Raw genomic sequence first — 15,705 nt, forward strand, 5'->3', positions numbered from 1 at the left:
GAAAGATATAACATTATCGAGTTTGAAAGATATAACATTATCGAGTTTGAAAGATATAACATTATCGAGTTTGAAAGATATAACATTATCGAGTTTGAAATATCTAATTTATCGAGTTTATAACATAAAAGTATCGAGTTTGAAATATATAAAATTATCGAGTTTGAAATATATCACATTATCGAGTTTGAAAGATATAACATTATCGAGTTTGAAAGATATAACATTATCGAGTTTGAAAGATATAACATTATCGAGTTTGAAAGATATAACATTATCGAGTTTGAAAGATATAACATTATCGAGTTTGAAAGATATAACATTATCGAGTTTGAAAGATATAACATAATCGAGTTTGAAAGATATAACATTATCGAATTTGAAAGATATAACATTATCGAGTTTGAAAGATATAACATTATCGAGTTTGAAAGATATAACATTATCGAGTTTGAAAGATATAACATTATCGAGTTTGAAAGATATAACATTATCGAGTTTGAAAGATATAACATTATCGAGTTTGAAAGATATAACATTATCGAGTTTGAAAGATATAACATTATCGAGTTTGAAAGATATAACATTATCGAGTTTGAAAGATATAACATTATCGAGTTTGAAAGATATAACATTATCGAGTTTGAAATATCTAATTTATCGAGTTTGAAATATCTAATTTATAGAGTTTGAAATATCTAATTTATCGAGTTTGAAATATCTAATTTATCGAGTTTATAACATAAAAGTATCGAGTTTGAAATAAATAAAATATCGAGTTTGAAATATCTAATTTATCGAGTTTATAACATAAAAGTATCGAGTTTGAAATAAATAAAATATCGAGTTTGAAAGATATAACATTATCGAGTTTGAAAGATATAACATTATCGAGTTTGAAATATCTAATTTATCGAGTTTGAAATATCTAATTTATCGAGTTTATAATATAAAAGTATCGAGTTTGAAATATATCAAATTATCGAGTTTGAAATATATCAAATTATCGAGTTTGAAATATATAACATTATCGAGTTTGAAATATATAAAATTATCGAGTTTAAAAGATATAACATTATCGAGTTTAAAATATATAACATTATCGAGTTTGAAAGAAATAACATTATCGAGTTTAAAATATATAACATTATCGAGTTTGAAAGAAATAACATTATCGAGTTTGAAATATTTAAATTTATCGAAATCTAAACGTCTAAAATTGTGAAAAAAAAAGTGTATCAGGCACTAAAAATGGAAAAAAAATCTAGAATAATTGAGTTTAGAAAAATCCTCAATTATCGTGTTCTAAACCATGGTATTTCAAATAAGGGTCCCATATTCTTACATAAACATTATCGAAACAACCGCTTTAGTTACTAAGCCTTTCCCAACTCTCTTCAATGAAGTTCAATCGCGCAAAAAGGGCAAAACGCCACCCAGAAAAGCGATCATTACAGGGGGTCCCGAATTCGGAGCGAAAACAGAGGGGTTGAACGTACGCATTTTTTGTGGCGAATATTAGGGGAGTTCGGGGTAAAAAATGTTCCCCGAGGGGGTCCCTCTCGTTGAAAACTATCGGAGTGAATGTAGCTGGATTTATATTAGATTATAAAGAGGGCTATTTCATTCGCTTTAATACAAAAGGGTGCCCAAAGGGTGACAGGGGCGGTTTAAAAAACGACCAAGCTTGGGCCAATTTTTTACCAGTTCTCCTACAGCGATGATAACCTAATTAATTGACTTTCAGAGCGATACATTCTTAAAACTTCATTCTACAAATATGATATACTGACATTTTTTATTTGGATTCTTCAACCCATCCCCCGGAGTAAAATGTAATTACCTAAAGGGTCGATTTTTTAAACTCCCCTCCCCATTTAACTTTGAACAAAAAAAATACGTTAAATATGCATTGAAGAGAGGTTGATAATGAAATCTTGCGTCTAAAGTTCACGAAACAAGTTATCGCGTAGCCATAGCTTAAATGTAAGATGCGTTTCATTACACATTTTACATATACTCTGCTTGAAGTATCCAAACAGGGTTGCCACCGATTTACCAGATTCAAATTCCCTGGCTATTAAAGAATTTACCTAAACATTTCCACAGATCGTCAAAATTGGGTAATTTTCACTTAAACTTTCCATTTGCAAACTTATGCCATTTCCCTTACGTTTTTATTACTAATTAAAATTCAGTAACTTTTCCCTGAATTTTAGAACCGATTTCCAATTCCCTAATTATTCCCTGAATTTTAGAACTGATTTCCAATTCCCTAATTATTCCCTGAATCTTAGAACCGATTTCCAATTCCCTAACTTTTCCCTGAATTTTAGAACCGATTTCCAATTCAATAACTTTTCCCTGAATTTTAGAAGTAATTTCCAATTCCCTAACTTTTCCCTGAATTTTTAGAACCGATTTCCAATTCCCTAACTTTTCCCTGAATTTTAGAACCGATTTCCAATTCAATAACTTTTCCCTGAATTTTAGAAGTAATTTCCAATTCCATAATTTTTTCCTGAATTTAAGACCCGATTTCAAATCCGCTAACTTTTCCCTGAGCTTTAGACTCGATTAGAAATTCCCCGACTTTTCCCTGATTTTTAAGCCCGATTTGGAATTCCCCGACTTTTCCCTGAATTTTTAAACTAAATATTTATAATTTAAATTCAAAATAGAGATCAAAATAGTAATAAACTGAAAAGTGTCAGATTTAGTTGGATATAGAATTTTTAGATTGCCTAAATTATACTTCTTGAATTTATGAAAATATTTAAAACAATTTAATCATTTTATCCACAAAAATTACGACACATTTAAATATTATATTAAAAAATTTTTAATTATAAAAATTCGTTTTTAATCAAATATATCGATATGAAACATAAAATTATCGAACAATGAAATTTCATAAAAAAATAGTTTAAATTTAAGTTTACATTATCGCTACACGCAAATTATTAAGCAATTTGTCAAGAAAATAGGAATTAAACCTTTGAAAATAAATACAAAAACAAAAAAAATGAAAATAAAACACTTAAAATCATATCGATTGTTTTAAACCGAAGCTGGTCTTAAGATTATTATCGTTTAAAACAACTTGCCAGTCTACGAATAAAACGGAGATAATCGATAGCAGTGTTCCGAAGTGGTAAATGTCAGGTGTCAAATAATGTGCCAAAAAGAGGGAAATTATAAATTTTAATAAAAATAAAAAAACATACGAAAGGAAAAATATATTTGTGCTATTTTAGACAAATATACTGTATTAGTTGCCAGGTTTTGGGCTAGATACTCAATTATAGCCCAATCTAGTCATTTCTTTTGGCTATTTTTCAACGATTTTTCCTGAGTTTGAATTCGTCTGCTATATATCTTTAAGGTGTTTTTAATGGTTCTTTTGTGAAAAACTGAAACATTATCTCACATGTAAGTGATGCTACATCTCTGAAAGATATTATTTACATCATTTAAATGCATTTATTGATTATTAGTCACTATTTGTCACTTTTTGCCATATTTGCCACTGACATGGACTTTATTCTAAAAATTAGACATTTAGGTAACACTGATCGATAGAGTGGGAAACAGGTTGGGCCGTATTAAGAAATCAGCGGTGGCGAATGGCCTAATCAAAGGGGATCAGATTCTTCGCCTGGGGTCACAGACCTTTCAAACGTCAAACGCCCATATAATTAGGCGCCTGTCACCAGGAAGTCCAGGATACGTGTAAAGAGATAACTTAAATACATCAATGTATTTTAAAAATGTATCCTCAATTCAGAGCAAACTAAAAATTTGATTTTAATTAGAAATTAAATTAATTAAACGTTAAAAAATCAATAAAGAGCCAATTTAAATCTAATCGACTGTTTTAAAAAAACCCAAAACCATCGTAAATTAATTAATTTTTAATTTAATAATTTAAAAATCATTGATTTAAATAGCTTATTAAACTTCAATGTAGTTATGAAGAGTAGTAATTTCAAATTATAATTAAAATTGAAATTTTAGTAATTTATTTAGTTACCATGTTAATTTCATTGATAATTATTCACTGAAATAATGAAATTCGATTTCGCCAAGTGACTTGCACAGGGCTGCCACACAATTTTCAGATCCAAATTTTCTGACTATTCCCTGTTTTCACTGACCATTTTAAGAGATTTTCCCTGACTTATTCAGGCCAAAATTTTTCTTTTATATTTTACTTTTATCAGAAGTTAATAAATTTAGATGGACTTATATTTCAGTAAAACGTTTATTGCAATGTTGAAAAATTAGTCAAACATTCAAGGAAATGAATGGTAATCGTGGAATTTGTCATAGATCTAGAGTTAAATTACTTTCAAAAAGTGCCAAGATAAAATTGAATTCCCTGACCTTTCCCTGAATTTTTACCAATTCTTAAAATTCCCTGACATTTCCCTGATTTCCCTGACGTGTGGCAACCCTGTTGCACCTAGGACAACAAACACAGCACCCCACACCAAGAAAACGCAACCCAACAAAAGTCGTGCACATTCTTGTTATGGACCAATATTGGACTATGTTGAAAATCCACTTCATTGGACTAACGTTGAATTTCAAAGTGCTAAACTATTATATTTCGATGTCATCGACTCAACAAGGGCAACTACCACTTCAAAAATTTCGGGTCAAAGAGGAAACTTTAGTGGTTTTTAAAATATTAACCCCATTAATTTACAAAACCCAAAAACTTATTTTTAGAGCATATCTTCATAAATACTACACTTGTATCCTATCCAAATGTCCCATAAGTAATTCCTAATTTGTTTTACTTTGAATGGCACATGTTTTTGTACGGTTTACTGTGAATACCATATCTTGTTTGTACGATTACTCTCGAATGACACGTCTAGTTTGAACGGCTAAGTTGAACGATTTACTCTCGAATGACACGTCTAGTTTGAACGGCTAAGTTGAACGATTTACTCTCGAATGACACGTCTAGTTTGAACGGCTAAGTTGAACGATTTACTCTCGAATGACACGTCTAGTTTGAACGGCTAAGTTGAACTATTTACTCTCGAATGACACGTCTAGTTTGAACGGCTAAGTTGAACTATTTACTCTCGAATGACACGTCTAGTTTGAACGGCTAAGTTGAACGATTTACTCTCGAATGACACGTCTAGTTTGAACGGCTAAGTTGAACGATTTACTCTCGAATGACACGTCTAGTTTGAACGGCTAAGTTGAACTATTTACTCTCGAATGACACGTCTAGTTTGAACGGCTAAGTTGAACGATTTACTCTCGAATGACACGTCTAGTTTGAACGGCTAAGTTGAACGATTTACTCTCGAATGACACGTCTAGTTTGAACGGCTAAGTTGAACTATTTACTCTCGAATGACACGTCTAGTTTGAACGGCTAATTTGTACGATTACTCTCGAATGACACGTCTAGTTTGAACGGCTAAGTTGAACTATTTACTCTCGAATGACACGTCTAGTTTGAACGGCTAAGTTGAACGATTTACTCTCGAATGACACGTCTAGTTTGAACGGCTAAGTTGAACGATTTACTCTCGAATGACACGTCTAGTTTGAACGGCTAAGTTGAACTATTTACTCTCGAATGACACGTCTAGTTTGAACGGCTAAGTTGAACGATTTACTCTCGAATGACACGTCTAGTTTGAACGGCTAAGTTGAACGATTTACTCTCGAATGACACGTCTAGTTTGAACGGCTAAGTTGAACTATTTACTCTCGAATGACACGTCTAGTTTGAACGGCTAAGTTGAACGATTTACTCTCGAATGACACGTCTAGTTTGAACGGCTAAGTTGAACTATTTACTCTCGAATGACACGTCTAGTTTGAACGGCTAAGTTGAACGATTTACTCTCGAATGACACGTCTAGTTTGAACGGCTAAGTTGAACGATTTACTCTCGAATGACACGTCTAGTTTGAACGGCTAAGTTGAACGATTTACTCTCGAATGACACGTCTAGTTTGAACGGCTAAGTTGAACGATTTACTCTCGAATGACACGTCTAGTTTGAACGGCTAAGTTGAACGATTTACTCTCGAATGACACGTCTAGTTTGAACGGCTAAGTTGAACGATTTACTCTCCAATGACACGTCTAGTTTGAACGGCTAAGTTGAACTATTTACTCTCGAATGACACGTCTAGTTTGAACGGCTAAGTTGAACGATTTACTCTCGAATGACACGTCTAGTTTGAACGGCTAAGTTGAACGATTTACTCTCGAATGACACGTCTAGTTTGAACGGCTAAGTTGAACTATTTACTCTCGAATGACACGTCTAGTTTGAACGGCTAATTTGTACGATTACTCTCGAATGACACGTCTAGTTTGAACGGCTAAGTTGAACTATTTACTCTCGAATGACACGTCTAGTTTGAACGGCTAAGTTGAACGATTTACTCTCGAATGACACGTCTAGTTTGAACGGCTAAGTTGAACGATTTACTCTCGAATGACACGTCTAGTTTGAACGGCTAAGTTGAACGATTTACTCTCGAATGACACGTCTAGTTTGAACGGCTAAGTTGAACGATTTACTCTCGAATGACACGTCTAGTTTGAACGGCTAAGTTGAACGATTTACTCTCGAATGACACGTCTAGTTTGAACGGCTAAGTTGAACGATTTACTCTCCAATGACACGTCTAGTTTGAACGGCTAAGTTGAACTATTTACTCTCGAATGACACGTCTAGTTTGAACGGCTAAGTTGAACGATTTACTCTCGAATGACACGTCTAGTTTGAACGGCTAAGTTGAACGATTTACTCTCGAATGACACGTCTAGTTTGAACGGCTAAGTTGAACTATTTACTCTCGAATGACACGTCTAGTTTGAACGGCTAATTTGTACGATTACTCTCGAATGACACGTCTAGTTTGAACGGCTAAGTTGAACTATTTACTCTCGAATGACACGTCTAGTTTGAACGGCTAAGTTGAACGATTTACTCTCGAATGACACGTCTAGTTTGAACGGCTAAGTTGAACGATTTACTCTCGAATGACACGTCTAGTTTGAACGGCTAAGTTGAACGATTTACTCTCGAATGACACGTCTAGTTTGAACGGCTAAGTTGAACGATTTACTCTCGAATGACACGTCTAGTTTGAACGGCTAAGTTGAACGATTTACTCTCGAATGACACGTCTAGTTTGAACGGCTAAGTTGAACGATTTACTCTCCAATGACACGTCTAGTTTGAACGGCTAAGTTGAACTATTTACTCTCGAATGACACGTCTAGTTTGAACGGCTAAGTTGAACGATTTACTCTCGAATGACACGTCTAGTTTGAACGGCTAAGTTGAACGATTTACTCTCGAATGACACGTCTAGTTTGAACGGCTAAGTTGAACTATTTACTCTCGAATGACACGTCTAGTTTGAACGGCTAATTTGTACGATTACTCTCGAATGACACGTCTAGTTTGAACGGCTAAGTTGAACTATTTACTCTCGAATGACACGTCTAGTTTGAACGGCTAAGTTGAACGATTTACTCTCGAATGACACGTCTAGTTTGAACGGCTAAGTTGAACGATTTACTCTCGAATGACACGTCTAGTTTGAACGGCTAAGTTGAACGATTTACTCTCGAACGACACGTCTAGTTTGAACGGCTAAGTTGTACGATTACTCTCGAATGACACGTCTAGTTTGAACGGCTAAGTTGAACGATTTACTCTCGAATGACACGTCTAGTTTGAACGGCTAAGTTGAACGATTTACTCTCGAATGACACGTCTAGTTTGAACGGCTAAGTTGAACGATTTACTCTCGAATGACACGTCTAGTTTGAACGGCTAAGTTGAACGATTTACTCTCGAATGACACGTCTAGTTTGAACGGCTAAGTTGAACGATTTACTCTCGAATGACACGTCTAGTTTGAACGGCTAAGTTGAACGATTTACTCTCGAATGACACGTCTAGTTTGAACGGCTAAGTTGAACGATTTACTCTCGAATGACACGTCTAGTTTGAACGGCTAAGTTGAACGATTTACTCTCGAATGAAACGTCTAGTTTGAACGGCTAAGTTGTACGATTACTCTCGAATGACACGTCTAGTTTGAACGGCTAAGTTGAACGATTTACTCTCGAATGACACGTCTAGTTTGAACGGCTAAGTTGAACGATTTACTCTCGAATGACACGTCTAGTTTGAACGGCTAAGTTGAACGATTTACTCTCGAATGACACGTCTAGTTTGAACGGCTAAGTTGAACGATTTACTCTCGAATGACACGTCTAGTTTGAACGGCTAAGTTGTACGATTACTCTCGAATGACACGTCTAGTTTGAACGGCTAAGTTGAACGATTTACTCTCGAATGACACGTCTAGTTTGAACGGCTAAGTTGAACGATTTACTCTCGAATGACACGTCTAGTTTGAACGGCTAAGTTGAACGATTTACTCTCGAATGACACGTCTAGTTTGAACGGCTAAGTTGAACGATTTACTCTCGAATGACACGTCTAGTTTGAACGGCTAAGTTGAACGATTTACTCTCGAATGACACGTCTAGTTTGAACGGCTAAGTTGTACGATTACTCTCGAATGACACGTCTAGTTTGAACGGCTAAGTTGAACGATTTACTCTCGAATGACACGTCTAGTTTGAACGGCTAAGTTGAACGATTTACTCTCGAATGACACGTCTAGTTTGAACGGCTAAGTTGAACGATTTACTCTCGAATGACACGTCTAGTTTGAACGGCTAAGTTGAACGATTTACTCTCGAATGACACGTCTAGTTTGAACGGCTAAGTTGAACGATTTACTCTCGAATGACACGTCTAGTTTGAACGGCTAAGTTGAACGATTTACTCTCGAATGACACGTCTAGTTTGAACGGCTAAGTTGTACGATTACTCTCGAATGACACGTCTAGTTTGAACGGCTAAGTTGAACGATTTACTCTCGAATGACACGTCTAGTTTGAACGGCTAAGTTGAACGATTTACTCTCGAATGACACGTCTAGTTTGAACGGCTAAGTTGAACGATTTACTCTCGAATGACACGTCTAGTTTGAACGGCTAAGTTGAACGATTTACTCTCGAATGACACGTCTAGTTTGAACGGCTAAGTTGTACGATTACTCTCGAATGACACGTCTAGTTTGAACGGCTAAGTTGAACGATTTACTCTCGAATGACACGTCTAGTTTGAACGGCTAAGTTGAACGATTTACTCTCGAATGACACGTCTAGTTTGAACGGCTAAGTTGAACGATTTACTCTCGAATGACACGTCTAGTTTGAACGGCTAAGTTGAACGATTTACTCTCGAATGACACGTCTAGTTTGAACGGCTAAGTTGAACGATTTACTCTCGAATGACACGTCTAGTTTGAACGGCTAAGTTGTACGATTACTCTCGAATGACACGTCTAGTTTGAACGGCTAAGTTGAACGATTTACTCTCGAATGACACGTCTAGTTTGAACGGCTAAGTTGAACGATTTACTCTCGAATGACACGTCTAGTTTGAACGGCTAAGTTGAACGATTTACTCTCGAATGACACGTCTAGTTTGAACGGCTAAGTTGAACGATTTACTCTCGAATGACACGTCTAGTTTGAACGGCTAAGTTGAACGATTTACTCTCGAATGACACGTCTAGTTTGAACGGCTAAGTTGAACGATTTACTCTCGAATGACACGTCTAGTTTGAACGGCTAAGTTGAACGATTTACTCTCGAATGACACGTCTAGTTTGAACGGCTAAGTTGAACGATTTACTCTCGAATGACACGTCTAGTTTGAACGGCTAAGTTGAACGATTTACTCTCGAATGACACGTCTAGTTTGAACGGCTAAGTTGTACGATTACTCTCGAATGACACGTCTAGTTTGAACGGCTAAGTTGAACGATTTACTCTCGAATGACACGTCTAGTTTGAACGGCTAAGTTGAACGATTTACTCTCGAATGACACGTCTAGTTTGAACGGCTAAGTTGAACGATTTACTCTCGAATGACACGTCTAGTTTGAACGGCTAAGTTGAACGATTTACTCTCGAATGACACGTCTAGTTTGAACGGCTAAGTTGAACGATTTACTCTCGAATGACACGTCTAGTTTGAACGGCTAAGTTGAACGATTTACTCTCGAATGACACGTCTAGTTTGAACGGCTAAGTTGTACGATTACTCTCGAATGACACGTCTAGTTTGAACGGCTAAGTTGAACGATTTACTCTCGAATGACACGTCTAGTTTGAACGGCTAAGTTGAACGATTTACTCTCGAATGACACGTCTAGTTTGAACGGCTAAGTTGTACGATTACTCTCGAATGACACGTCTAGTTTGAACGGCTAAGTTGAACGATTTACTCTCGAATGACACGTCTAGTTTGAACGGCTAAGTTGAACGATTTACTCTCGAATGACACGTCTAGTTTGAACGGCTAAGTTGAACGATTTACTCTCGAATGACACGTCTAGTTTGAACGGCTAAGTTGAACGATTTACTCTCGAATGACACGTCTAGTTTGAACGGCTAAGTTGAACGATTTACTCTCGAATGACACGTCTAGTTTGAACGGCTAAGTTGTACGATTACTCTCGAATGACACGTCTAGTTTGAACGGCTAAGTTGAACGATTTACTCTCGAATGACACGTCTAGTTTGAACGGCTAAGTTGAACGATTTACTCTCGAATGACACGTCTAGTTTGAACGGCTAAGTTGAACGATTTACTCTCGAATGACACGTCTAGTTTGAACGGCTAAGTTGAACGATTTACTCTCGAATGACACGTCTAGTTTGAACGGCTAAGTTGAACGATTTACTCTCGAATGACACGTCTAGTTTGAACGGCTAAGTTGTACGATTACTCTCGAATGACACGTCTAGTTTGAACGGCTAAGTTGAACGATTTACTCTCGAATGACACGTCTAGTTTGAACGGCTAAGTTGAACGATTTACTCTCGAATGACACGTCTAGTTTGAACGGCTAAGTTGAACGATTTACTCTCGAATGACACGTCTAGTTTGAACGGCTAAGTTGAACGATTTACTCTCGAATGACACGTCTAGTTTGAACGGCTAAGTTGAACGATTTACTCTCGAATGACACGTCTAGTTTGAACGGCTAAGTTGAACGATTTACTCTCGAATGACACGTCTAGTTTGAACGGCTAAGTTGTACGATTACTCTCGAATGACACGTCTAGTTTGAACGGCTAAGTTGAACGATTTACTCTCGAATGACACGTCTAGTTTGAACGGCTAAGTTGAACGATTTACTCTCGAATGACACGTCTAGTTTGAACGGCTAAGTTGAACGATTTACTCTCGAATGACACGTCTAGTTTGAACGGCTAAGTTGAACGATTTACTCTCGAATGACACGTCTAGTTTGAACGGCTAAGTTGAACGATTTACTCTCGAATGACACGTCTAGTTTGAACGGCTAAGTTGTACGATTACTCTCGAATGACACGTCTAGTTTGAACGGCTAAGTTGAACGATTTACTCTCGAATGACACGTCTAGTTTGAACGGCTAAGTTGAACGATTTACTCTCGAATGACACGTCTAGTTTGAACGGCTAAGTTGAACGATTTACTCTCGAATGACACGTCTAGTTTGAACGGCTAAGTTGAACGATTTACTCTCGAATGACACGTCTAGTTTGAACGGCTAAGTTGAACGATTTACTCTCGAATGACACGTCTAGTTTGAACGGCTAAGTTGTACGATTACTCTCGAATGACACGTCTAGTTTGAACGGCTAAGTTGAACGATTTACTCTCGAATGACACGTCTAGTTTGAACGGCTAAGTTGAACGATTTACTCTCGAATGACACGTCTAGTTTGAACGGCTAAGTTGAAAGATTTACTCTCGAATGGCACGTCTAGTTTGAACGGGTAAGTTGTACGATTTACTTGAAAATTATACTTAAATACGACATTTATTTATAAAAAACAAATGATTTAGATTGAACAAACCATAACATCAATTACTGTTGAAAATACGGTACAGACAATAAAATAAAGAAGATTTCCGGGCGGGGACTTCGGGGGTTTGGGGTCGGAGGGGATAGAGTGGAGTATTTGCAAAAACGTCGTTAACAAATTTCAATACTGGCGGTGGGCAAATCGATTAGCAAAAGAGTAACGGTACCCGGCGACGGGGTGCGAGGGGACAACGGCACCAGGCGCTCGTTCCAAAGAGCTGAGAGACGGTGCGCGAAGCGCCGAGTGAAAAACGACCTGGAAATTTACTCTGTACGCCCCCTCGTGGCAACGTTTTGCGGCCGAAAAAAACGACGTAACATTTATCTTTAAAAAAAGCCGAATAATAAATCTGAGCGCACTTAAGCCGAAACCGACGGGCCAAAAAAAACCGCATATTCTATTTCGACCAACGTTTGAAAGAGGTCGAAAGAAATAATATTATCGCCAATTAACTGAAGGAAATATAAAAGTCTTTAAATTAATTTAAAATTCCGATGAATATCTATTCCAAATTAGAGATCATGAAATCAAACGAGTAACACCAAAAGTACACAAAAAACCCTAAAAGTGACTTAATGTTACTTGCAAGAACATTCTATACAAAATTTAAAATTTAGAAATCAACTTTAAAATCCCAAAAACAAATGGAAAATCAGCATAAAATAACACAAACCCAAATGAACTAACGACGTAAGTACTAATAATAATAATCAAGTGTTCGACATCACCCGATTTTATCAAAAAAGGTTTCGTAAGAATAGGTACATTATATGGACCACGGATTGTCAAATTAAAGCAATTTATGAAACCCGGATGCAAAATTCCGTGGTTAGTAACAGCTTTTGACCTCGTTAAGCCTTTGATATTTGGCCTTTCCAGTTGACAAAGCCACAACACAGCTAACTCTGGACTTTCGTCTACTATTTTTTAAACAAATAATCCGAAAAGTATTTGATTGAAGCAAATAATCAGAAAGGTATTTGATTTAAGCAAATAATCCGAATAGTATTTGATTTAAGCAAATAATCCGAAAAGTATTTGATTGAAGCAAATAATCCGAATAGTATTTGTTTGAAGCAAATAATCCGAAAAGTATTTGATTGAAGCAAATAATCCGAAAAGTATTTGATTGAAGCAAATAATCCGAAAAGTATTTGATTGAAGCAAATAATCCGAAAAGTATTTGATTGAAGCAAATAATCCGAAAAGTATTTGATTGAAGCAAATAATCCGAAAAGTATTTGATTGAAGCAAATAATCCGAAAAGTATTTGATTGAAGCAAATAATCCGAAAAGTATTTGATTGAAGCAAATAATCCGAAAAGTATTTGATTTAAGCAAATAATCCGAAAAGTATTTGATTTAAGCAAATAATCCGAAAAGTATTTGATTTAAGCAAATAATCCGAAAAGTATTTGATTTAAGCAAATAAACAAAAAAGTATTGGATTTAAACAAATAATCCGAAAAGTATTTGATTTAAACAAATAACCCGAAAAAGTATTTGATTTAAGCCAATAATCCCGAATTAAATTATCTAATAATAAATATCTTACAACAATAAAATATAAATCGAAAATTAAATCAATAACAAGAGCTTGAAACCAAAATCATTAATAATAAATAAACCTCTCCTTTTGTTAGCAAGTACGTGCATTTTAATTAAAGAGGAAATTGTCTTTACAAGCGGTATTTAAAAACCGCCCGGCTTTTAATAATGATCAAAATGGGGGCTGCAAGCGTTTACACGCAACCAACCACCTCACTCTCTAATGGCCCATTAATCATAAAATATATTAGAGGTCACGTCAAGGTCAATCGAGGCTCATGTTTTCAACGGGAACTATCATATTCATAAATCAAAACTACTTTAAGGCAGGTAAAGAGAACGCTCTTAAAGAAGACATCGTTCTTTCATCGCGCCGTTTTCGCAAATAACTTCTATTTTTGGCGATGTTTCCCGTACACAAAAATATAGTAACTTGAAACATCAAGATGTTCAGAAAATCAACCGTTAAGTTTATAAGTATTATCACAACTCAAGAATACCTTATAATTTGTAACAACTATTTAAAATATTTAAGAGGTAATAAACCATCTCCAATTACTTGAAAGAAGGTAAAATATCGTAACTCGGAATTTTCCATTCCAACTTTGAAATTTTTATTCAAACATGTCATAACTATAAGTAACAAATAAAAATATCGTAACTTCAAAATTACTAAAAAAAATTCCAAACAAATAATATCAGATCTTCAAGCTACTATGAAAATAAATCTCTTTTTTTAAAACAAAAATATCGTAACTTCAAGCAGTTTATATAACATTTCCCAAAAAAAATATCGTAATTTCAAGTTTAAATAAATTTTCCCAAATAAAAATATCCTAATTCGAGTAAACGATATAATTTCCCAAACCAATAATATCGTAACTTCCAGCTAATATAAATTTCCCAAAACCAATAAAATCCTAACTTCCAGATAATATAAATTTCCCAAACAAATAATATCCTAACTTGCAGCTAATATAAATTTCCCAAACAAATAATATCCTAACTTCCAGCTACTATAAATTTCCCAAACAAATAATATCCTAACTTCCAGCTAATATAAATTTCCCAAACAAATAATATCCTAACTTCCAGCTACTATAAATTTCCCAAACAAATAATATCCTAACTTCCAGCTAATATAAATTTCCCAAACAACTAATATCCTAACTTCCAGCTAATATAAATTTCCCAAACAAATAATATCCTAACTTCCAGCTAATATAAATTTCCCAAACAACTAATATCCTAACTTCCAGCTAATATAAATTTCCCAAACAAATAATATCCTAACTTCCAGCTAATATAAATTTCCCAAACAACTAATATCCTAACTTCCAGCTAATATAAATTTCCCAAACAAATAATATCCTAACTTAGAGCTAATATAACTTTCCCAAACAAATAATATCGTAACTTAGAACTAATATAAATTTCCCAAACCAATAATATCGTAACTTAGAGCTAATATAAATTTCCCAAACAAATAATATCAGAGCGTCCAGCTAATATAAATTTCCCAAACATATAATATCGTAACTTCAAGCTAAAATAAAATGTCCTAAATAAAAATATCGTTTTTGGTTTGGGAAATTTTACGGTTACTTCCTTTATGAAACAAAAAATACCGTAACTGTTAAAAAAAAAGTTATAGTTACGATAATTTCCAACCCAAAATATTTTGTAAAAAACTCAAAATATTATATTTTTAGTATCATACGTATGTTAAAATAGAATAAAGTCAGAGTTACGGCATTTTGAATCTCAGGTAAGGGGACAAGTGAGCGAAATATTAGTTGGTTGTCAGGGACCCTCCCAGCCGACTAAACACCCGAAAATATTTATCAAAAATAAATAAGCACCCCCAGGCTGGCATGCGTAATTTATAAACAAGAAACACGAGGGAAGCAAAATTTGAAAAGACGGCGTTTTTGTAAGAATTCCCGTCCATTAAAAATACCGCTTTGAATGATGGTTTGAAAAGCAAATTGTGACCGCGATAAATAAAACTCACCAGAAGCAAATAAGCTCTCTCTATCTAGAAAAGGAACCATCTAGCAGGGTTGTCCGATTTAAATCAATTTCAATTATTTAAATAAAGTGATTTTAATTAATCATTGATACTTCAAGGTATTTATGAAAACGTAAAGTTT

At 35.0% G+C, this 15,705-nt stretch overlaps 1 protein-coding gene across 1 annotated transcript in view; it reads right to left on the reverse strand.

Moving 5' to 3' along the window:
• LOC149926311 (maternal embryonic leucine zipper kinase-like) overlaps window positions 1-15,705 on the reverse strand; it is an 80,380-nt gene that overhangs the window by 54,602 nt on the left and 10,073 nt on the right. The gene's annotated exons all lie outside the window — the stretch shown is intronic.

This window comes from Leiobunum rupestre, chromosome 9, assembly GCF_980474605.1.
Source record: "Leiobunum rupestre chromosome 9, qqLeiRupe1.1.hap1, whole genome shotgun sequence".
Lineage (NCBI taxonomy): Eukaryota > Metazoa > Arthropoda > Arachnida > Opiliones > Sclerosomatidae > Leiobunum > Leiobunum rupestre.